The sequence below is a fragment of the Heterocephalus glaber genome, unplaced genomic scaffold (assembly GCF_053883595.1).
Source record: "Heterocephalus glaber isolate CG9 unplaced genomic scaffold, H.glaber_assembly_v1.0 deba00000122, whole genome shotgun sequence".
In the NCBI taxonomy this organism is placed as follows: Eukaryota; Metazoa; Chordata; class Mammalia; order Rodentia; family Bathyergidae; genus Heterocephalus; species Heterocephalus glaber.
Window position 1 is genome coordinate 31113441 of NW_028258138.1, and position 26145 is coordinate 31139585.

General features: G+C 36.4%; 1 pseudogene; it reads right to left on the bottom strand.

The window, feature by feature from the left end:
• Positions 1 to 20153: 20153 nt before the first annotated feature.
• LOC101715583 (cytochrome c oxidase subunit 7C, mitochondrial pseudogene) lies at positions 20154 to 20446 on the bottom strand (annotated as a pseudogene).
• Between the last annotated feature and the right edge of the window lie 5699 nt (positions 20447 to 26145).

The following is a 26145-nucleotide window of genomic DNA, read 5'->3' on the forward strand; positions in this document are numbered from 1 at the left end:
AATAACCAATGGGTCACAGAGGAAATTAAAGAAGAAATCAGTCAGTTCCTTCAATTAAATGAAAATGACAATACAACATATTGAAACACAATGAAAGCAGTCTTACAAGGGAAATTCATAGCAGTGGATACTCATATTAGGAAAACAGAACAAGCCCAATTAAACAACCTGATGCTGAACCTCAAGCTTCTAGAAAAGGAAGAGCAGGACAACCCCAGAGCTCACACAAGGAAAGAAATTATAAAGATCAGAGGAGAAATCAATGCAATGGAGACTAAGAGAACAATACAAAAAATCAATGAAGCCAAGAGTTGGTTCTTCAAAAGAATCAACAAAATTGAGAAACCTTTAGCCAATTTTGTCAGAAAAAGGAAAGAAAAGGCCCAAATCCATGCAATTAGGAATGAAAAGGGTGAAATTACAACAGACCCAGCAGAAATATAGAGGATCATCAATACCTACTTCCAGAACCTATATGCCAATAAGATGGACAACACAGAAGAAATGGACAGATTCCTAGATACATATGAATTACCAAAGTTGAATGAAGAAGACCTAAAATTTCTGAACAACCCAATATCAACCAATGAAATTGAAAATATAATTAAAAACTTATCAACTAAGAAAAGCCCAGGCCCTGATGGCTTCACTGCTGAATTCTACAAGACATTTAGAGAGGAACTTCTGCCACTACTGTTTAAACTCTTCAATGAAATTGAAAGGAAAGCAATAATCCCAAATTCATTCTTGGAAGGAAGCATCACCTTGATCCCCAAAGCAGAGAAAGACCCTACCAAAAAGGAGAACCATAGGCCAATCTCACTAATGAACTTAGATGCAAAAATCCTTAATAAGACACTGGCAAACAGTGTTGTGCCAAGTGAGCCGATAAATCACCAAACACTGGGACCAATGACAAAGTTTAACTGAAAGGAGTTTATTCACATGCATGGACTCCAGGCCCTAAGTGAAGTGAACCCCTGAGTCCAGGAAGAACACAGTTTATATAGGGTGGCATAGCAGCATAGCTTTTATAGGTGTTATTTTAAGAAGAGAAGTTCAAGGATATGTTAACATGTTTTTGACTAGTTGCAAAAGTATTTTTCACAACTCAGCTATCTTGCTGTCTTGTCAGATTTGGGCAATTTACAGTAAAGGGCGACACCAGGCACTGTCTCTTTCTGAGAAACAATGAAGCAAGTTTACAGAAGCAGAACAAGCAGTTACAAAAGCATCTATTTTATAAGGGGAGGGGCTTGAGGGGATTTTATCTACAGGCCAAGATGGTGTTTCTTGGGTTTATCCTGGTCTCACAATCCCCACTGCCTTTTGTACAGAATCAAACCTTTGATTCATCATCTCATCTCTACATCTCATTTTTATATAATCTTTTTTTTTTTTTCTTGAAGCAATGGTTCATACATCTGGCTTAACAACATGATTTTTACTTTGTCTACTTGTTTGGACACATACCTGGTTATAACCTTTAGCATGCAGCTACATGATAATAAGTACAAATCACAACTATGACCACAAGAAATAGCTTTTTTAACCATTGCATGTCAGGCAACCATTGGGTTAACCAGTGGAACAAAGCCCTTCCTAAATTTTCATTGTGTACTTTTTTGTCAACTTTTTATTTTTTTTGTGTGTCCCTGGGCTGTTGTTGGTCATATTAAAACAACATGTATTTTTTACTTTTTCACATCCTTGATGATGGAGTAGGAGCAAGTAATCTATGGCTGCCCTGTTGTCTAGTATGGCTTGTGGGTGTTCTTATAATTTTTGATTAATTAATACCATGCAGATGAGGTTGTTTTTAAACTTTTGACCACCTTACATGCCAATTTTTATACCGCCTTTTCAGCATGAACTCCGATGGAAGGCAGAGCAACCACAGATGCTATCATAGATATCACTTCAGCATCTGTTAAAAGACCTACATCATCATCGCATCCTGTTTCAATATAGGGCGACCATTGTTTAACTCTGTTGGACACTATCAAATCAGTTCGATCTGGCAATATTATGGCCAATTGACTTAAGCAGTACTGGACCTCAGACAAGTAGGCAGGGATATAATTAAATGTTACTATTTTACATGTATAAAACCATCCTAATGGTAAGGGTATATAACCCTCACCACATATGATCTCTTGTTTTTTATAACAAGTCATTTTTTGACCTTTTTAATTTTAGACATCTTGTAGTACAATTTTTATGATTTAACATAATTACCCGAGGTGTATATAACTTAATAGCATTTTTTGGTTTAAAATAAGAGGAGGTCTCCCAATTGTAACTATTTTTATATGTAAGATTTTTTTCCTGGGATGTCTTTAAACAGGGTGTAAGGCTGTATCAGACTTAAGGGAGTACACACCAGGACAAGACAACTTTCTAATATATAATGGAAATTTATATCTATATTTAAACAGAACTCAGACAGATTAAGTGATTGTGCCAGCTGAATCCAAACATTACCAACAAAGTCTAATTGTCTTTGGGGTAATATTGTCAATGTTTCAGAAAATAATGACTTAAAAATAATAATAATAACAAATGTTGAATTGCAGGTCAATATAGCAAACATCATTTGTCCTTTTTCAGTCTTAGCTTTTTGTTGCCTGGTTGACTGAGGATCCTCCATTTGTCCTCCAGGGTGTCTTCAGGAGCTGCTTTCAGGTTGAGGGGCCAGCCTGGCCTCCTGAACTCGATTTCTCAGCTCCTGTTGGATTACCTGGAGGGCTTTGAAGAATTTAACAAAGTATGATTTTCACATTCTGACACATTTTCCAAATTTACCCTAGGCAGTAAGGGAGGTGGTCTCTTGAACATGATTTTATAAGGAGTTAACTTTTCTATATAAGGAGTGCACCTAGCCTGCAAGAAGGCCAGCGGGAGGAGGTGCCCAGCTTCCTCCAGTTTCCAAAATAAACTTAGTTAATGTTTTTTTAAGGTATGGTTCGTCTTTTCCACTTGCCCTGAACTTTGTGGCCGATAGGCTCAATGAAGTTTCCAATCAATGTTGAGGGCCTTGGCCACCAATTGGGACACCTTGGCCATGAAGGCCGGGCCATTGTTGGAACCCAGGGTATGGGGGAGGCCAAATCAGGGGACGAGCTCCTGTAACAGCTTTTTATTGACTATTGTAGCTGTCTCTCTTTTAGTAGGGAAGGCTTTTACCCATCTTGAGTAAGTATCTACCCAAACCAACAGGTACCTATATCCACGGCTAGGCTTGACTTTAGTAAAATCTAATTTCCAAAATTTCCCGGGATGTTTACCTTAGTGCCGGGTTCCCTTGCCTCCAAGCATTGCCTTAGCATTTACCTGGGTGCATGTCTGGCACCGAGCACAAACATCCTAGACCATGGCAGCCAGCTTAGCAGTTAAGAACCTGGAACTTACCAATTGTCTGAGTTTCTTTTTTCCTAGGTGAGTAAACTGGTGTATCTGCTGAATTAGCTGTCAGCCAAGAGCTGAGGCAAGCAAACTGGGCCATCGGGATGACTCCACCACCCATTTTTATCTTGTACAGCTCCCACCCGGGTGTTTTGGTTTTTTCTTCTCAATGAATAATGTAGCTTAGCCAACAGCTCAGAAAAAGCTTTAAGAGGCAGAGTGGGGGCCATCCCCACTGGTTTTCTGGCAGCCAGTTTAGCAGCTAGATCAGCCTTTTGATTTCCTATGGCCTCCAGTGTGCCGGGCCACTGATGACTCTTGCAGTATATTATAGCCACTGATTTAGGCTTCCATACAGCTTCTCGTAAAGCTAGGGTCTCATGTTTGTTTTTGATGTCTTTCCCTCCTGATGTGAGCAGGCCCTGTTGTTTATACATCTCTCTATTAACATGTACAGTTGCAAAGGCATACCATCTATCCGTGTAGATGTTGAAAAGCTTCCCTTCACCCAGGTTTAAGGCCTGAGTAAGAGCCATCAGCTCTGTTCATTGGGCTGAAGTTTCAGATCCCAGAGCAGCAGCCCACCTTGTCACTCTCTGGCCATCCACCACTGCTGCCCCCACATACCTGACTCCTTGTTTGAGGAAGCTGTTTCCATCCATGAAGAATGTCTCCTCAGGGTCTTTTAGGGGCACAACCCACAAATCAGGTCAGGTCGAGGTTATGTCCTGGAGGGTCTCCTGGCAGTCATGTAGTGGGGTCATCAGGTCTGAGGCAGGCAGCAGGGCTGTGGGGTTTAAGGTAGTGGCTTCTGTCCCTCTTTTTTTGAGGGGGCACTCATTTCTCCAATGTCCAGTCTGTTTGCAATAGGCACATTGTTCCCTTCTGAGCTTAGGCCACAGGGGTCTCTCCGGCTTAGGTCTCCCAGTCTGTTTACTTGTCTCATATTTTTGAGAGTGGCAATAGTAACTTTTTAGCTGCTTGGAGATTGTCTCTTCTGGGGAGTACCAGTTGTCAAGAACCTTTTGAGCTATACTCAGGAGCTTGGACCTGTTCTTTCCCTCAAATCTTTCCAATCCCTGAAGTTTCTTTCTAATATCTGGGGCTGACTGTGACACAAAAGCCAGATTTATTGTGGCTGCATTTTCTGGAGCATTAGGATTAATGGGTGTATAGACCCGATACGCCTCTAGGAGGTGCTCCAGGAAAGCCATGGGGGACTCTATTTTATCCTGTTTTATCTCACTCATCTTAGTCAGATTAGTCAGTGGAGTCCCTGTAAAAGGTGCTGGCAGTAACTGGCCAGATCTCTCCTACCTGCATTGGTGTTGGGGTCCCAGGAGGGTCAGCGGGTTGGCACCTCGGCCTCTGCTCTCTGCAGATAAGCTGGAGTGCCGGGGACCAAAGTCTGCGTTGAGTCCAAGGGCTGCCTTAACAGCCTCTTGGGAAATCCAGTCCCGCTCCTCCTTAGTGAAGAGGGTGTGGAGCAGCTGTTGGCAGTCATCCCAGGTGGGCTGATGAGTATGGAAAACAGACTCTAGAAGATTAATTAAAGTCTGGGGTTTTTCTGAAAAAGGAGCAACTTGATTATTCTGGGCCCGATATGGGGGCAGACAAGGTCAGAAGTCGACCTCATCCCTCAGAGCCTGGAAAACCTTACCTTTTGAAAGGGCTTAGTGTCAAAAACATCCCTCGAGTCTTGGGAAGTCTGCCATTGGAGGAAATGATGATGGACCTTATCTTTACTAAACCTAGATGACCTAATTCCTGGACAGGCGAGGAAAAGGGGGTCTTTTACCAGGTCCATTTACATATCAATATAAGGGAACTGATCAGGGTGACAGGGTCCTCCCTTTCCTGTAATCTGATTCCAAACCTGTCGGGTAGTGGGGTAGTGTGAATATTAAAATTTCCCACACTTGGCCATCCCACCTGGAACAATGGCCACTCTGATTGGCACAGGGTCCAGAGTTCTTTTGAGAACTTGATGCCAAATTCATCTACTTTCTGTGGGGTATAAATTTGTGAGAAATGTAAAACACACGTAAGGGAGGCTGACAGGGTAGACAATCCGGATCCCCTGGCTCACTGTAGAACAAAACTGAAAGCAAAAGACACACAGAGCAAGCTGACAGACAACAGACAACAGATACACAAATATTTAGACAAACTATACCCAAAAATATTTAGACAGACAAACCAGACCCCGGGGTAAACTGACCAGAAGGCTTCCAGTCCTCATGATGAAGCCCTGAGAAGGGGAATTACTGTTGCATCTGACCTCCCTTTTGTCCTCTTTTGGATCCACTGACTGATGACTGAGAATCATAAGATTCTTGCCTGACCTCCAGAGGTTTTCCAGATAAGCTCCCCTCAGTATGGCTGGAATGACCCGAATCCTCTACTCAAGACCCGAGTCCCCAGGGCCCTGATCAAATGGTCAAGGTGGCATCCCCAGGCCTCTCTCTGGCCACTGTGGCCTGAGACAGGGGCCATCCACCAGACAGAAGTCACGCAGTGATGGTCATCTCGCTGGGGCCTCCAAGAATGTTGTGCCAAGCAAGCCAATAAATCACCAAACACTGGGACCAATGACAAAATTTAACTGAAAGGAGTTTATTCACATGCATGGACTCCAGTCCCTAAGTGAAGTGAACCCCTGAGTCCAGGAAGAACACAGTTTATATAGGGTGGCATAGCAGCATAGCTTTTATAGGTGTTATTTTAAGAAGAGAAGTTCAAGGATAGGTTAACAAGTTTGTTTGTTTTTTTCCCATTAAGTTTATTGGTACATTTTCAGTATAAAACACAGTTACAGTCATCATTGGGATCTTGTACCTTTACATGAGTATCTTGGTTCTTATTTTTTTCCCCTTACCTTGCTGTCCCTTCAGCCCCTCCACCCTTCCCTATTTGCAAAGACCTTGTTTCCATGTTTTTTTCCTCTTTACATATTTTTTCCTTTCCCTTTTTTCCCTTCCCCTACCCCTCCCAATTCCCCTGCTCTTTTAGACCTTTTATTCCTGTTACACAATATCACTTATACAGTTTTTAAATTACAATATTAAGATCTAGGAGACATTACCACAGATTTTACAGAATTTAAAAGGATATAGAAAGCATGTTACAAAAATATTTTTTGAAATAAATTTCACAACTTCTTAGAAGTACCTTGGAAGACAAATTAATGAAACTAACTCTGGAGGAAATATAAATTTGAATAGCACCTATTAAAGAAAGTATATTCCTAGCTTGAAAACCTACCTATATGACAATAGCAGGCTCATAAATATTTTAACTGATAAATTATATCAATTAAAACAGAAAAAAGAAGGAACACTTCTCCCATTTTAGGAACTCATTATTGTGCTAATCCTAAAACTGGATAAAGATAAGAAAAAAGTATGAACATAAATAGAAATTTGATTAACAAAACAAACTATTGGAAGTCAGATCTGGCAGGATGTAGAAAGTGGTTTTACTATAGGGATGGCAGTGTTGGTTCAGCATTGGAAGATCCACCCCCAAAACTCATCATTTAAACAGAGGAAAGGAAAAAGCCATATGATCCTGTCACTAGTTGGAGAAAAAAAGTATTGGGCTAAATTCCACAGCTGTTCATGGTTAAAGCTATCAGGAGCCTAGAATTAGAACAGAAACTTCTCAACAGATTAAAAACATGTACTCCATACTTCCAGTAAGAATGCCTTATATAAATGGAGAAGATACAATGCTTTCTCCTTAAGGTGGGGGACAAGGGCATATAGGCTTACTCTTTATCTGTCCATTAAACTTTGAAACCTAGTCCCCACCAAAATAGTCTGGCAATAAAATGACACAACTAGGATAGGATTGGCACAGCAGAAATAAAATCTTTATATGTAGATGAAATCATCATCTACAGAGAAAATACTAAGAAATCTCTAGGAGACCCTAGAACTTGTACTTGAACTTAGCAGGATTAGAAAACACAAGGTATATATAAAAATTTAGGTCTGGGTATACTTGCTATAAATGAAGAATTGGATACAGAAATTTAAAAGTTATGTAGGAGTAGAAAGAACCAAGAAAAGTTAAAAACAAAAAAAAAACAAAACAGTGTTGGAAGACATTTAGTACCTAATTTTAAGACTTCTTCTAAAGCTACAGTAATCAAGGCAGTGTTGGTGTAAGGAAAGACATATAGATCATTGGAATAAAACAGAGAATCTAGAAAAAGAACCACACATATATGGTCCACTGAGTTTTGAAAGATTATTTAACATTAGCATTTTATAGAATATAAACTCGATTCAAGAGCCGAGGAAGAGATAGTGTTTTCAGCAAATGGCACTAGAACACCTGGTATCCATATATAAAAAAATTAATCTCAATCCTTTATTTCCATACATGAAAATAACTTGAAGGGATCTATGAACCTAAATAAGAAAGCCTAAAAGTATAAAACTTTAAGAAGAAATTATGAGGGAAAATATTTATGAATTCAGGATAGGCAAGAACTACCAAGGATACAAAAAACATAATGTATAAAAGAAAAAAATTGATAAATGAGATTCCATCAAGATTTAGAACTTTAAATGACATCATTAAAATGAAAAGTAGTCCTTAAACAGGCCATATTTACAATGCATATAGCCTATGACCAGAATATATAAATAATTCTTACAGCTCATTAATAGACAACCCAATTAAAATGTAGACATAAGAAGATGATAGTCAGTATAGCACAAGGAATGGTGTGCAACTCTAGAATCAGAAAAATACTAATAAGTACAATAATAAGATTAAATTATACATGCATTAGGGAGATGAATTTAAAAGTTTTAAAAGCCTTGTCATGACTTTTTCTTTTTGTTGGATTCTCCCCCTTTGCATTTAATTTGTCAGGCCCAATGGATTCATTCTGCTGGGTTTCCTACAGTTGTTATCCTCATTGTCTTTTCCTAGGGTGTTGTCTAAAATTTTTTGGAGTGCCAGTTTGCTATTCATGAAGTTCCTGAGGTGCTCTTTATCATGAAAGTATCTTATTTCTCCATCAATTTTGAAAGATAGTTTTGCAGGGTACATCAATCTGGGTTGGAGGCTATTTTCCTTTAGGGCTTGAAATACATCCCTCCAAGCTCTTCTTGTCTTGAGGGTTTGCATTGAGAAGTCTGCTGTGATTTTGATGGGCTTTCTTTTGTATGTGATTTCTTTCTTTTCTCTCACTGCTTGTAGAATTTTGTTCTTCTGTTGGATTTCTGGAATCCTAACTATTATATGTCTATGTGTAGATTTTTTTTGATCAAGGCTATTTGGAGTCCTATATGCATCACTTATCTGTATGTCAAGTTCTTTTCCCCTCCTTGGGAAGTTTTCGGCCATCACTTCTGTGATCAGATTTTTTTATGTCATCTGCCCTCTCTCCTCTTTCTTCATTGACTTCAATCAGTCTTATGTTATTCTTCTTTGCATTGTCTAGCAGCTGCTGGATTGATTTCTTGTGTTCCCTTACAATTTTAAAACAAGTTTTCTTTTCTTCCTCACTAATTGCAATCTTATCTTCTATATCTGAAATTCTATCCTCACATTGGTTCATTCTGCAGTGCAGACTTTTGATGGAGTTTTTAATCTCTTGGAAATATGTTTGTAACTGTTTTATCGATTCCATTTGTTTCCTATGTTTGGATTCCATCATGTTCCTCAGATCCTCTCTTTTTTTATCTGTGTCCTCTCTAGATTTATTAATCATGTCCTGCACCATGAGCAAAATCTTTGCTGTTATCTGAGTAATTATTTCTGATTTCATTTTTCCCAGATCCTCTTTTGTTGCCAGTTTAGAGAGTCCAGGTGGTTGAGTATCAGAATGTTCCATCTCATTTACCTTTTTGCTTGCTGTAGGTGATCCAGAAGTCTGTTTTTGATACTTGTTTACGTGTCTTCTCATTTCCACAGGAGGGGGTGCTTCCGGCAGCACATGGCTCACCTTCTCTACCCTAGGAGCTTGGGATGGCAGCAGGGGAACTTCCTTCTGGGTTCTGGGACTGGCTCACCTTCTCTGCCCTAGGAGCCTGGGATGGTAGAGTGGGAGCTTCCTTCTGGTTGCTCGGACTGACTGAGCTTCTCTGCCCTAGGAGCTTGGGATGGAGGCAGGGAGCTTCCTTCTGGGTGCTGGGACTGGCTAGGTTAACATGTTTTTGACTAGTTGCAAAAATATTTTCATAACTCAGCTATCTTGCTGTCTTGTCAGATTAGGGCAATTTACAGTAAAGGGAGGCACCAGGCACTATCTGTTTCCGAGAAGCACTGAAGCAAGTTTACAGAAGCAGAACAAGCAGTTACAAAAACATCTATTTAATAAGGGGAGTGGCATGAGGGGAGTTTATGTACAGCCCAGGATGGCATTTCTTGGGTTTATCCTGGCCTCACAAACAGAATGCAGAAGATCATCAAGATCATACACCCTGATCAAGTGGGATTCATCCCAGGGATGCAGGGATGGTTCATTATTCACAAATCAATCAATATAACACACTATATCAATAGAGCCAAGGACAAAAAACATATGATTATCTCTCTAGATGCAGAAAAAGCACATGACAAAATCCAACATGCATTTATGTTAAAAACCCTACAAAAAATTGGAATAGATGATCTCTACTTCAAACTGATAAAAGCCATCTATGAAAAACCAACAGCCAATATCATCCTAAATGGTCAAAAACTGAAATCCTTCACACTAAAATCAGGAACAAGACAAGGATGTCCACTATCACCACTCTTGTTCAATGTAGTTTTGGAAACATTAGCCACAGCAATTAGACAAGAGAAAGAAATAAAAGGAATAAAGATAGGAAATGAAGAAGTCAAATTGTCATTATTTGCAGAGGACATGATACTCTATATAGAAGACCCCAAGAACTCCACCAAAAGTCTGCTAGACTTAATAACCAAATTCAGTCAAGTAGCTGGTTACAAGGTCAACACGCAAAAATCAATAGCTTTCCTCTACATGAATGACAGACTCACTGAGAGAGAAATAGGGCAAATAATTCCTTTCACAATAGTATCCAAAAACTGAAATATCTAGAAATCAACCTAATGAAAGAAATCAAAGACCTCTTCTCTGGAAACTATAGCACTCTGAAAAGAGAGATTGAAGATGATATCAGAAAATGGACAGACATCCCCTCCTCATAGGTAGGAAAGATCTATATAGTGAAAATGGCCATACTTCCAAAATTGCTATATAGATTTAATGCAATTCCAATTGAGATCCCAGCAGCATACTTCATGGACCTTGAGAAACCAATCCAAAAATTCATTTGGAACAAGAAGAGACCCAGAATAGCCAAAGCAATTCTAGAAAACAGAGACATGGCAAGAGGAATCACAATATCCAACCTGCAACTATACTACAAAGCTACTGTGATAAAAACAGCATGGAACTGGCAAAGACACAGACCTGAGGACCAGTGGAACAGATTAGAAGATGCAGAAACAACGCCAGACACACTCAGCCATCTCTTCTTCCATAAAGGAGCCAAACCCCCTCACTGGAGGAAAGATAGCCTCTTTAATAAATGGTGCTGGAAAAATTGGGCTTCAACTTGCCAAAGATTAAAACTAGACCTGTATCTCTCATCATGCACTAAACTAAAATCAAAATGGATTAAAGATCTAAATATTAAAAGAGAAACTCTGAACTAGTTGGAACAGAGGTTAGGTAGAACTCTTGAAGACATTGGCACAGGAAAAGGTTTTATGAAGAAAAACTCAGTTGCCCATGAACTAGCACAAACAATCACCAAGTGGGATCTCTTCTTATTAAAAAGCTTCTGCACAGCAAGAGAAACCACCAGCAGTGTGAAGAGACAACCCACAATGTGGGAAAACAATCTTCACTTGCTCTACCTCAGACAAAGGTCTACTATCTCGAATCTATAAAGAACTTAAAAAGATCAGACCTCTCAAATTTAAAGACCCAATCCAAAAATGGGCATCTGAAATGAACAGACATTTCTCACACAAAGAAGTAGAAATAGCAAATAAATACAAGAAAAAATATTTAACATCACTGGTCGTTCAAGAGATGCAAATGAAAACAAGGCTGAGATTCCACTTCACTCCAGAAAGAATGGCTGCTATCATGAAATCAACCAATAACAATTGCTGGTGGTGGTGTGGGGAAAGAGGAACCCCACTCCACTGCTGGTCGGAGTGTAGACTGGTGCAAGCACTGTGGATATCAGTATGGAGATACCTCAAGCAACTAGCACTGGAAGTCCCATTTAACCCTGCTATTCCACTGCTGGGGATCTTCCCCAAAGAATTAAAAGAATCATACCACAGTGATATATGTGCACCCATGTTCATAGCAGCACAGTCTGTGATAGCTAAAACTTGGAAACAGCCCAAATGCCCATCAACTGGAGACTGGATAAAGAAAATGTGGTTTTTTGATAAAATGGAGTACTACTCAACCATAAAAAATGAGAAATTAGAGACATTAATAGCTAAGTGGATGCACATTGAGATGATACTCTTAAGTGAAATAAATAGGACACACATGTATAAATACTGAATAGTTTATCTGATGTGAGAAACTGAAAGTGTAAATAAGGACTAAAATGTATAATAGGTAATGTGAAATAGGAAGAAAAGGAGCAAAGGGGAAGGAAGTGGGAGGGCTAGGGGAAAGAATAGAAGGGAATGGGATTAATATGAGAAAATGGAAAAATAAGAACAAAATATTTGTAAATAGGGAGGGATGGAAGGGTTGAAGGGAGGGCTGCGCAAGGGTAAAAAATAAGAACCAATAGAGATTATGTAAGGTGCAAATTTCCAATGATGAATGTCATTATATTGTATACCTAAAATGTACCAATGATTAGAATGAATAATCTATAATGAAAAATAGGAAGAAAAGATCCAAAGGGGTAGGGGTAGTGGGAGGGGAAGGGGCAGAGGAAAGGAAAGAAGGGAAAGGAAAAATGATGAGAAATGGAAAAAATGGAAATAAAATCTTTGTAAATAGGGAAGGGTTGCTGGGGTGAAGGGAGGGCTGGAATGGGGAAAAATAAGAACCAAGATACGTTATGTAAAGGTATAACTCCCAATGAGAAATGTAATTGTATTGTATACCTAAAATGTACCAATAAAAGAATTTAACAAAAAAAAATAGACATACATTATGAATGGGGTGAGATACCTCATTGTTTTTTTGAATGTTGAGTGTTTTTTCATATATTTGTAGATCATTTAAAAAATATTCTCTTTTGAAAATTGTCTGGTTAAATCATTTGTGCATTTTTAGCCAGATTATTCTTTGTTGAATTGTTTGAGTTCCATATATATATATATATATATATATATATATATATATATATAAATTGTGAGCTGAACACTTTGCACATATTTCATCTTATTCTGTATATTTTTTCAGTCCGTTTTTTAAAATTTTCTTTACTGCACAGAAGCTTCTTAGTTTGATATAATTCAATTTGTCTATATTTGTGTGGATAGCTATGCCTTTGGATTCAATCAAAAAAAGTTACATAGGCCGCCATTCCATGCTCCTAGGGCAAGGAAGGTGAGCTGCACAAGCACCAGAAGCACCACCACCACCACCCCCACCACCTGAGGAAATGAGAAGACACATAAACAAGTCTCAAAAACAGACTTCTGGATCACCTACAGTGACCTCAAAGGGAAATGAGATGGAACAATCTGATACTCAATAACCTGGATTCTCTGAGCTGGCAACAAAAGAGGATCTGGGAAAAATGAAATCAGAAATAATTACTCAGATAACAGTAAAGATTGTGCTCATAGTGCAAGACATGATTAATAAATCTAGAGAGGACACAGATAAAAAAACAGAGGATCTGAGGAAAATTATGGAATCTCAACATGTGAAACAAATGGAATCCATAAAGCACATGAAAACATATTTCCAAGAGATTAAAAACTCCATCGAAAGTCTGCACAGCAGAATGTACCAATGTGAGGATAGAATTTCAGATATAGAAGATAAGATTGTAATTAGTGACCAGGAAAAGAAAAATTGCTTTAAAATTGTAAGGGAACATGAGAAATCAATCCAGCAGCTGCTAGACAATGCAAAGAAGAATAACATAAGACTGATTGGAGTCAATGAAGAAAGAAGAGAGAGTGCAAAGGACATAAAAAAACTGGTCACAGAAGTGATGGTAGAAAACTTCCCAAGCAGAGGAAAAGAACTTGACATACAGAGAAACGAGGCATATAGGACTCCAGCTAGCCTTGATCAAAAAAAAAATCTACACATAGGCATATAATATTTAGGATTCCAGAAACTCACCAGAAAAACAAAATTCTACAAGCAGTGAGAGAAAAGAAACAAATCACATACAAAGAAAAACCCATCAAAATCATAGCAGACTTCTTAATGCAAACCCTCAAGACAAGGAGAGCTTGGAGTGATGTATTTCAAGCCCTAAAGGAAAACAGCCTCCAACCCAGATTGATGTACCCTGCAAAACTATCTTTCAAAAATGATGCAGAATTAAGATACTTTCATAACAAAGAGCACCTCAGGAACTTCATGAATACCAAAACAACACTCCAAAAACTTTTAGACAACATCCTAGGAAAAGACAATGAGGATCACAACCCCAGGAAGTCCAGCAGAATGAATCCATTGGGCATGACAAATTAAACCCAAAGGGGAAGAATCCAACAAAAACAAAGTCATGACAAGGCTTTTAAAACTTTTAAATTCATCTCCCTAATGAGTGTATAATTCAATCTTGTTATTGTACTGATTAGTATTTTTCTGATTCTAGAGTTGCACACCTTTCCTTGTGTGGTACTGGCTGTTTATCATCTTCTTACATCTACTTTTTAATTGGGCTGTCTATTAATGAACTCTAAGAGTTCTTTATATATTCTGGTCATAGGTTATATATATTGTAAATATGGTCTGTTTAAGGACTACTTTTCATTTTAATGATGTCATTTAAAGTTCTAAATTTTGATGGAATCTCATTTATCAATTTTTTTCTTTTATACATTATGTTTTTTGTATCCTAGGTAGCTCTTGCCTACCCTAAATTCATAAACATTTCCCTTATAATTTCTTCTTAAAGTTTTATACTTTAAGGCTTTCTTATTTAGGTTCATAGATCCCTTCAAGTTACTTTTATGTATGGAAATAAAGGGTTGAGATTAATTTTTTATATACTGATACCAGGTGTTCTAGTGCCATTTGCTGAAAACACTATCCTTTCCTTGGCTCTTGAATTAAGTTTATATTCTATAAAATGTCAATGTTGAATAATCTTTCAAACCTCAGTGGACCATATATGTGTGCTTCTATTTCTAGATTCTCTGTTTTATTCCAATGATCTATATGTCTTTCCTTACACCAACACTGCCTTGATTACTGTAGCTTTAGAAGAAGTCTTAAAATCAGGTACTAAACGTCTTCCAACACTTTTTTTTTGTTGTTTGTTTGTTTGTTTTGTTTTTCTTTTTACTTTTCTAGGTCCTTTGTACTTCTACATATCTTTAAAATTTCAATATCCAATTCTTCATTCATAGAAAGTATACATAGACCTGAATTTTTATATATACCTTGTGTTTTCTAATCCTGCTAAATTCAAATACAAGTTCTAGGGGCTCCTAGAGATTTCTTAGTATTTTCTCTGTAGATGATGATTTCATCTACATATAAAGATTTTGCTTCTACCTTGCCAATCCTATCCTAGTTGTGTCATTTTATTGTCAGACTATTTTGGTTTGGGCCTAGGTTTCAAAGTTTAATGGACAGATGAAGAATAAGCATATCTGCCCTTTTCCCCACCTTAAGGAGAAAGCATTGTATCTTCTCCATTCATATAAGTCATTCTCACTGGAAGTATAGAGTACATGTCTTTAATCTGTTGAGAAGGCTCTGTTCTACTTCCAGTCTCCTGGTAGCTTTTATCATGAGCAGCTGTGGAATTTAGTCTAATACTTTTTCTCCAACTAGTGACAGGATCATATGGCTTTTTCCTTTCCTCTGTTAAAATGATGACTTTTGGGGGTGGATCTTCCAATGCTGAACCAATACTGTCATCCCTATAATAAAACCACTTTCTACATCCTGCCAGATCTGACTTCTAATAGTTTGTTTTGTTAAACAAATTTCTATCTATGTTCATACTTTTTTCTTCTATTATCTTTATCCAGTTTTAGGATTAGCACAATGTTGAGTTCCTAAAATGAGGGGAGAAGTGTTCCTTCTTTGTTCTGCTTTAATTGTTTGATATAATTTATCAGTTAAAATGTTTATGAGCCTGCTGTTGTCATATAGGTAGGGTGTCAAGCTAGGAATATACTTTCTTTAATAGGTACTATTCAAATTTTATATTTCCTCCAGAGTTAGTTTCATTAATTTGTCTGCCAAGGTACTTCTTAGAAATTGTCAAATTTATTTCAAAACAGATTTTTGAAATATGCTTTCTATATCCTTTTAAATTCTGTAAAATCTGTGGTAATGTCTCCTAGGTCTTGATATTTTAATTTTAAAAATGTATAATTGATATTGTGCAATAGGAAGTAATGGTCTAAAGGAACAGGGGAAGTGGGAGGGGTAGGGGAAAGGAAAGAAGGGAAAAGAAAAAATATGAGAAAAGGAAAAAAATGGAAACAAAGTCTTTGCAAATAAGGAAGGGTGGAGGGGGTGAAGGGAGGGCACGGGAAAGGGGGAAAAAAAAGAACCAAGATACTCATGTTATGGTACAAGATCCCATTGATGTATGTAAATGTATTTTATACCTAAAATGTACCAATAAACTTAACGGGGAAGAAAAACTTACCTATACTAATTCCTGAAAATTATTTTCCCTATACTTTCTTATATTAGTTTCATATCTTACTATTAGGTCTTACTTTGAGTAATAATGATGAGAAATAAGGTTCTCATTCATCACCTGACATGACTATCCAGTTTTCTCAGCACGAGCAATTAAACTTAGGACCTTGAGCTTGCCAAACAGACATGGTGCCGCTGAGCTACATCCAAGGCTCTCAGCACTATTTTTTGAAAAGTCTGTTTTATTTTTTTTTATTAAGTTTATTGGTACATTTTAGGTATACAATATGATGGCATTCATCATTGGAAATTTGCACCTTTGCATAATCTGTCTTGGTTCTTATTTTTCCCCCTTCCCCTGCATTCCCTTCAACCCCTCCCCCCTCCCTATTTACAAAGTCTTTGTTTCTATTTTTTTCTTTTCTCATATGTACTCCTCTCCCTTCTTTCCTTTCCCCTAACCCTCCCACTTCCCCTTCTCCTTTGGACCTTTTCTTCCTATTTCATATCATCTATTATACCTTTTAGTCCTTATTTGCACTTTCGGTCTCTCACACTGGAGAAACTCTTCTGTTTACTTTTGTTTGTTTTTGGTTTTGGTACAAGAGAAGGAACTCATGACCTTGCACTTGCCAGGCAGGCAAGTTACCACTGAGCTACCTCCCAGGCCCCTTCTGTTTTACTTTTATTGTATGTTTTTGAAGCCATTGTCAAAAATCGGTTGGCTGTAAACTCAGGAATTTATTTCTAGATCTTCTGTTTCTTTGGTGTGTGTGTGTGTGTGTGTGTGTGTGTGTGTGTGTGGCTTTTTTTTATGCTAGAGTCATACTGTCTTGGTTACTATAGCCCTATAGTACACCTTGAGATCAGATATTTTGATGCTTTTTTTTAAACTTAAGATTCTTACAATTATTTAGGGTGTTTTGTGACTCCATATGAATTTTAGGATTGGTTTTTCTATTTGCGCAAAGTATTCTTTGCATTGTAGTTGCACTGAATCTCTATTTCTACATAAATAACATGATCATTTTAACATGAATTCCACTGAACAATGAATATGGGAGATCATTGCACTTATTGAAAATTGTATCTTTTTCCATTTCATTCACCAGTGTTTTGTAATTTTTATTATACAGTTCATTCATTTCCTTGATTAAAGTTTTTCCTAGTTTTTTTGTTTGTTTGTTTTGTTTTTGAAGTTATTATAAGTGTAATTGCTACCTTAATTTTTTTCAACAAGTTTGTTTTTGGTGTATAAAAATGCTGCTGATTTTTATGTTGATTTTGTATTATCCACATTTGCTACAATCATTTATCAGTTTTTATTGTCTTTTCTATATACAGAATTTTGCTAGTTTCATGCAAGCATAATGGGACTTCTTCCTTTCCTATTTAGATGCTTCTCATTTATTTCCCTTGCCTAATTGCTCTGGCTAAGGCTGACAGCACATATACAGTAAGAGTGGTAAATGTGGGCATCATTTTTTTGTTCCAGACCCTAAAGGAAATGCTTTCAGCTTTTCCCAAGGGTGATTCAACACATGTAAATCAATAAACATAATATATCATATCAACAGAATAAAGAATAAAATTCATATGATCATTTCAGTGGCTTCAGAAAACCATTAGATAAAATATAGTCATTTCCTTTTATTCTGTAATGTATATTTCTCATATTTTGGATTTTTTTATTCCATTTTCTATATCATGTAACTTTTCTACCACATTGGCCAGCACCTGTCTCCTTTCATTGCCTTCTGGGAATTATCTTACTTCCATAGTTCAGTTCTTGAATTATCTCATCCCTGGAATCTGATCATCTCTAGAAAACCTGCATAAATTTGTTAATTTTATTGAATGTATTTTTCTTTTCTAGAAATGATACTGAGTTCAAACTGTTGATTTTTTATATGGAGTTGTAGGAGAAGGCACCCCACCCTTCAAACATGGTAAGCACATGCTTCTCCTCTAAGCTACACCACCAACCCCGTCAATAAGTTGATTTTTCTTTTTTGTGTATGTCTGTCATCTAAACATGGTATTCATGTTTTTCTTTCTAAGATTAGTAGATATTAAAATGAATTATTTTACTATATTTATCTGGTCTTTATATACATTTATATTCACAGAAATTTGAACTTAATCTCATTCTACTATTTTGTCACATAAGTTATATATCTGTCTCTTTGTACATATTAAGACTGTCATATGACTATTATAGCTAATTTCTCAATATATATTTAAAGTTTTATTGCATGTTATAGGCTAATATTTATAATATCAATTAAAGGCAATATATTGCTGTCTTATAAATATTTTTCCACATTTTATTTCCTCTTGTAAATTAAAGTATATAAGCTGCTATACTAATCTTAGGGCTGTACTAAATGCTATAGATTTTTTTATTTGTAGAAATTTGTTTTTGACATTGTTAAATAGAAGTCCCATTGTTTTCTCTCTATTGGGATGATTTCTCAGTCTTCCTAGTTATCCAGAGTGGTAACCAGTAAACTTGAACTTTGAACATTTTCTATGAAATAACTAGAACACAAGTTTCCATTTCTGACTACTTGAACATATATTTTATGCAAGCTTTTCATTCCTAGTTTATTCTGGAAAATTCAAAATTTAGAATATCAAAATTCTAATTTTTTCTAATCTTTACTAATGATTTAACGAATTTATCGTAACATTTTCTGCCTTAGTTCCAGTATCACCTTTTCAGCTTGTGTCTAAGAAAAATGAACTTTTTATTTTTACATATGCTTGACAGCATTTGTATTCTAATTTCATCCAAAATGCCTAAGTTATGTTGTCCTTTCAAGTTTTTCTAGTTAATCGTGCACAATGATGTACTGTTTTACTTCTTCCTTTTAAAGTGATGTTTATTACTACCTTAGCAATTTTGACATTTTATTTTCTCTTATAGATTTTTCTTCTTCTGTTTTTAATATACGTGTTGGAAGAGCTGTCACAAGTGTTTAGAATTTTGAGCTGAAAGGGACTGGAAGGGTCTCCAAAGCAAGAATTTCCCTCTGACTTCTGTCCTCCTCTGTCTTCCCCTCTTTCTCCCCTAGGCAGGTCATAAAAATAAAAAAATTCTCCTACTCAAGGCAAATCATACAAATTAGAACTCCTCTCCCTCAAAACCAGACAGAAAACCTATGCCCTTTGAAAATAAGTCCTCAAACACACATTCCACAAGGAAGCTGTCCCATAAAGGGGGTGAAGGAGCAAAGGAGCACTATAGCAAGGCACAAATTGGAAGCTGGACAGATGGCCCTTGCTAGGGTTTTCCTCTCAGTTTATTACCTTTAAATCACAATGTTTTGTCCAATCATACTTCTGTATGATTGTCAGTTCTTCATTCCATCTAAACATAGAAATATACTGTCAACTATGGGTCTTTGGATCCTTGTTTCTGTTATCTCATGTCACATACAAATTTATTTAAATAATTTTTTACATTCTTTTCTGTTGCTAATCAATCTTTTCTTATAGGATTGTCAGTTATGAATCTTGCATTAGGGAAAGCAAAACATTTTTTGCTTCTATATAAGAATATGAAATGTTGTAGACTGGTGCAACCACTGTGGAAATCAATATGGAGATACTTCAAACAACTAGGATTACAAGTCCCATTTGACCCAGCTACTCCTCTGCTGGGTATCTTCCCAAAAGAATTAAAAGAATAATACCACACCGATATATGTGCACCCATGTTCATAGCAAGACAGCTTATAATAGCTAAAACTTGGAAACAGCCCAAGTGCCCATCAACTGGAGACTGGATAAAGAAAATGTGATTTTTAAATAAAATGGAGTATTAGTCAGCAATAAAGAATGACAAATTAGAGACATTTATAGATAAATGGATGCACATTGAGGCCATACTCTTTCTTTTTTATGTCATCAGTTTATTTATAAACATCTCTAGTATGCCATGTGAATTCAAGAGTTTGATCTGTTTCCAAAGAGATTACACCTCTTGAGAAATTCTTCACATCTGTGAAAGGGGATGCTAAAACATCCTTATTTCTTAAGTAGTTGGTATCTCACTATAAAGAAAAGTACTGCAAATCCAGATCCAAAGTACAAGGTCATCATAACCAGTAACCGCCACTCGTTTTCCACGGAAAGTGGCAAATTCTTCCCGGGGTCCTCCTTGTAGTGGCTACGAAGCACCACAGAGGTTGTGAACCTCCGGATGCTCTGTCCCAACATGGGGGTGCTGGAAGCTCTGTGAAAAACGCAGAGACAGAAGGCGGAAGAGATGGCCGCAAAACCTTAAACCCTTGAGTACTCTCAATCTTGTTCTCCCTGAGGCGATACTCTTAAGTGAAATAAATAGGACGCACATGTGTAAATACCGAATAGTTTCTCTACTGTGAGAAACCGAAAGTGTAAATAAGGACTAAAAGGTATAATAGATAATGTGAAATAGGAAGAAAAGGGGCAAAGGGGAAGGGGAAGTGGGAGTGGTAGGAGAAAAGAAAGAAAGGAATGGAATTAATATGAGAAAAATAAAAAATGGAAACAAAGTTTTTGTAGATTGGGAGGGGTGGAGGGGTTGAAGGGAGAGCAGGGTAAGGGGGGGGGAAATAAGAACCAAGATAGATTATATAAAGGTGCAAATTTCCAATGATGAATGTTATTATTTTGTATACCTAAAATGTACCAATAAAATCAATTATAAAAGAATCTGATTTTTTTTTTACCTGGTAGCAAACACTTTTTCTTTTTTACTTTTATATTTGATGCTTTTAAATGTCATTTTAAAAACCTTGTATTTAATGTGATGAGTTTGAGTATTCATGCCCTTGTTTTGTTTTCCTTTATATTTATCATTTACCACTAAATTATGTGCCTCAACAATTGATAAATTACCAAAAGAAAATTATAAATTTGTGTTCACAATAGGCTAGTCAACACTGTATTTACTTATGAGGCTAGTTATGTAAAATAAATTGAGTTCTGATTTTGGAAAAAGCACAAAATAAGAACTTGAATGATTTATATGTACACAAGTATCTGCTAGTAAAACACATCTTTTCCAAGAGTTTTCCTAAGTAAATACAAATGATAAGCAAGTTTAAATCAAAAGTCATAGTTTATAAATGTATCTTTCCATATCACCTACACTATTGACATTACCAGTGATAGTTCACTAGTATTGGTTGAATTAATTTGTTAAAATCAGCTTACCAAGCACAGTCCCCACAACCTCTTACCTCAGGAGTACTGAATTAGGACGTCCACCATATGTATCCAAATTAATTTAATAGCTTTTGTCAATCTGAGGCAGATCAGACCTATCAGGAATAATGTACTGAGAACATTTCTGAAGGGCTGAAATATACTTTTTTTTTAATATCTTCAATATGCTGGACAAAGAATTTGTTTAACAAAAAATTCCAAGTGAGTCATTCACTTCAAATTTGTGTGTTCCTTTCAGGTAAATCCAGTGTCTCTCTATTTTCAGGAACTTTACTGAACATAACTTTACCAGTAATTTTCATGTAGATTCATCCAGAGGATTTGTTGATATATAGATTTTGCTGGGCTCCATACTTGACTATCAGATTTAGTAAGTTTGGGTTAGGAATCAAAAATATATTTCCGTAATAGATGTCCAACAATTGCTGATTCTGTTGACCCTTCTGACACACTTGGAAAATCATGACTACCAGATATAACATTTTTTACATTATTTTTTACTACATTAAAATTTTTATAATGCCGTATTTCTAAGTTTTACTGCATCATCTAGTATTTTATACTCACCCATTTTTTAAAATCTCTTCTTATAACTTTTTTGAGATGGCTTTTTAGTGTTCACTATTCAGTCAGTCAAAAAATGATAGTGGATCAAAATTTATATTATGCATTGCTTTATTTATTTTCTCATCACTGAGGCACAATCCCCAACACCGACAAATTAAAAGAGGAAAAGTTTATTTTAGCTCACAGTTTGTCCAGGTTTCAGTGCATAGTAGACTGGCTCCAACCCAGGGCAGGATGGCAGAAGAGAATTGCTCATTATATAGCAAGCAGGAAGTGGAGAGATATCCAAGGAAGAGAGAGGGAGACAGACCCTTCTAGGCCATCCCCCCACCTCCTCCCAACACCACATTTATCTATGAAATCATCAGGGACCTAATGCACTGATGAGTATTGCACCCTACACCTCCCCAAAACCCCACCTATGAGCACATGAGGCTTTGGGGTGATATCTAGATATAAACCATTACATGCATTCATTAGTTTAATTATGTATTCGGTCCTCACATTTTTCAAAAGGATCTGAAAGCAATACAATAATTCTCTCTTATCTCCAAGGGACATGTTCCAAGCCTCCAGGAGATGCCTAAAATTCAAAAAAGTTCCAAATCCTATCTAGACATTAGGCTTTGAAGCCATTATTAAATAAAATAAGTATTAGTTGGAGACAAACAACAATATCAGGGCAGTGAAGCTAACTGGAAGAGCTACTAAGTGACAAATGGCAAGTATGGCATATAGACAGTGAATGTGCTAGACAAAGGCAGGATTCATGTCCTGAGCGGGACAAAGTAGAATGCTACAATATTTCATCACATTACTCAAAATAGCACATAATCTATAACTCATCAATTGTTTGTTCCAGAATTTTCCTTCTAATATTTTCAGACTGAGCTTGACCACAAATACCTGAAACAGTGGAAATCAAAACCTCAGATAAGGAGACATTACTGTAGATCAAAGCAAAGCTAACTAAACCACAGAGTCATAAAGACTGGAATGTGACTTCCTTAGACCTCTCTTCTGGACTGAGTCATCTAGTCCTGATTACCTTACCACAACTCAAGAAACCACAGTAGGCAAGAAAAGAATCATAATGATGATGGTGAGATGACCCCGTACTCTGGTCTTTTTTTTTTTTTTTTTAACACATTCTGAATACTTCCTCTCTAGAGCATTTTACAGCATTACACTCAGCAAGAACATCACCTGAACTCCTCCATCTATCTCCTGCCTGCCATAGAACAGCTGCAATGTATTTACTGTCAACTGAAAAACAAATCTATATTTATCCAGATGTGAAAGATGCTGAATTACTGACAATTGACAAATTAGTCTGGAACAAGAATGCATATAAAAATGGTCTACAGTATGCCATTATGTTGTGACATGAATATATAGTCTCTCCCTCAGTTTATGCCAGAAGCAATTGAACAGTGTTTCTGCAGCAGGGGTAATTTTTCATCCACATTAGTCTGCCTTCATTTTTTTTCTTTTATCTCCCTCAGTTCTTAACAGTGATAAGGGAAAACTAGAACAACTACACTGAAAATCTACTCTTATGAAATCCATAATAGCAATTAGTAAAATCTCCAAATGTTATGTGGAAAATTACTTATTTACTAGAAAGTTAGATTTAAATTTGCTCCTTCTCTCACCTATATCTACATGTACTTAGAAATATATATAAATACACATAGCGATAGTAGTAGTAGCCTATATATATATCCTAATATAGACTAAGTTTTTCATAATGTAGCTAGACAGATTCTCACTCTTGGCTATTCCAAAATTAAGTCATTTTAAATTCAGCAATATAGTCTACTTATTAAGAACACAAATCAGAAGACCTTGTAATATATGCTTTTTTCCTTACTCTTTCTGTAATATTTTTTAAGGAAACCATCCTTTTACAACCTTAATTTCTCTACCTTTGAATCAGATACCATGGCCTTATTTTACATACTAAATTCAAATTATAGTTTAATGTTTCATACACTGTCAGTATTTAATAATTCTGAGTTATTATTAGTTAAATGAGTACCAATTATTGAGTATTATTAGTCATAGAATAAATATAATATTATGACCTAATTCAGTATACTTAATTGTCCTCCCCATTAGTCCCAGTGTGATGCTGAAAAAGTTTTAGTTTATTTTTCAGTGCTGTTTAATAACTCTCATAAACACCATATAAACTAGAATCACATACCTGTGCTCAGATTTTACAAAGCTTTGTTTAACATACTGTATTTGTTTGGTTAACTCAGTTATTATCTATTCCTACAGAAGCCAGTGTGAAAGATCACTCTTATTTCCCTTGTCCATGATCACACTCTGTACTCTTATTGTCCACAAATTTCATTGCAAATAAATATAAAATCTTCAAGAACTGATGAAGGTCCTAGGGACTGGCCCTATGAGTGCTTGTTACACATTTGCTGAGTAATAAAAGTAAAGATCAGCACAAATCTACCACATATGTGAAAGATCATATTTTGTGCTTCATAGCCATCTAACAATAGGAAGAGTAAGCTTTTTTAATTTTAAGTACTGGGGCTTGAACCTAGGACTTCATACATGTTACATAAATATTCTATTACCGAGTTATACCCAAGCCTTTTTTTTTCTAGACAAGGTCATGCTAAGTTGTCCAGGCTGGGCTTGAACATACTATCTCCTTACTTTAGCCTCCTGAATACGTAGGATTGCAAGATTGTGCCACCATGCCCAGTTGAAGTAAGAATTTTAAACATACTAATGATACCAATATAAGGTTAAATTTTTTTTTCAGGACAGCTGCTTAATCTCAGATATATTTGAATGCAGAAATGAGACATTCTTTAGAGAAATTGTTTATTGAAACATCAGTAGAAGAATTATGCCTGTATTTTGACTCACTTTTAAGAGCACTTCCAGATCTCAGACAAATTGGCAGACTATGTTTAGGTAACTCTCAAAAACTCATTTCAATTTTATTCATGCCCTAAAATATCTACATTTGTACTTGAAATGCATGGGTGGATTCAGATTTTCTTGATTAAACACAAAAATCTTCCACATTATTTTACCAAAGATGTGCATGGAGGGATAAAAAAAGATTTTTAAAGTGCTCAGTGAGTACAATTAGTACTCAAGTCTTGGTTTCCACACATTCTCCAATAAAAGGAGCCAAGACACCTTGAAAAAAACAAGACCTGTTTCTAGAAATGAAGAGAAAATGTACAAGAAGAGACTGAAGTATCTTGTAATTCACAACAGTAAGAAAGTGCAAAACCTTGATGTGATAATAATGGAACTGTGTTAGTCTTTTTTGTGCTGATACAACAGACTAATTTATAATGAATAGAATTTTATTTTCTCACATTCTGGATGCTAGGAAACCCAAGGTCACGGTGCTGGCATCTGGCACGTAGCAAAAGCTTCATGCTCTGTCCACACACACCAAGACAAGGAAGGACAAAAGAGAATAAACTCAGTTTCCTTAAATGGAAGAAGGGTTGAAGAGAGTGAACCCACTTCCCACTTGCACATGGTATAATCTAACTATAAGGTAAATATTTACATTTTAAAAATTTATTACAGTAAAAGACATACTGCCATTAATGACTCCATGTCTTTGAACACTCTTATTCTATCATTCTAGCCATGTTATGCAACAGTGCTGGAAGTCTTCTTTCATGAGTGTCTTTATGAGGTGTGATCAAAATACAGGGAATGCTGTTGTCAAGTCCAACCCAATGCAAAGGCAAGATTGTAAAGGATTACCATGTGTCCTCATCCATCTTACTCACTGGATCTGACACAGTGGAAATTCGGACTCTTCCTAAAAGTTGAAAGAACCAGGAAAGATAAATATTTTGAGTGGATTCAGAGCATTGAGGCAGCCAAGATAGTGTAACCAAAAACATTCATGAAAGAGGACTTCCAGAACTGCTTCAGAAAGTGACAATAATGGGATGACTGTGTTCAAAGTGTGTGTGTGTAGGGTGGATCTTGAGGGAGATTAATGGCAATGTCTTTTACTGTAATAATTATTTTAATTTAAGCTTTATCATGTTTTAATCACACCTCATATAATGACATTAATCCATTCATGAAATCCACATGACCTACACACTTCCTGAAAGGCCTTAATTTTC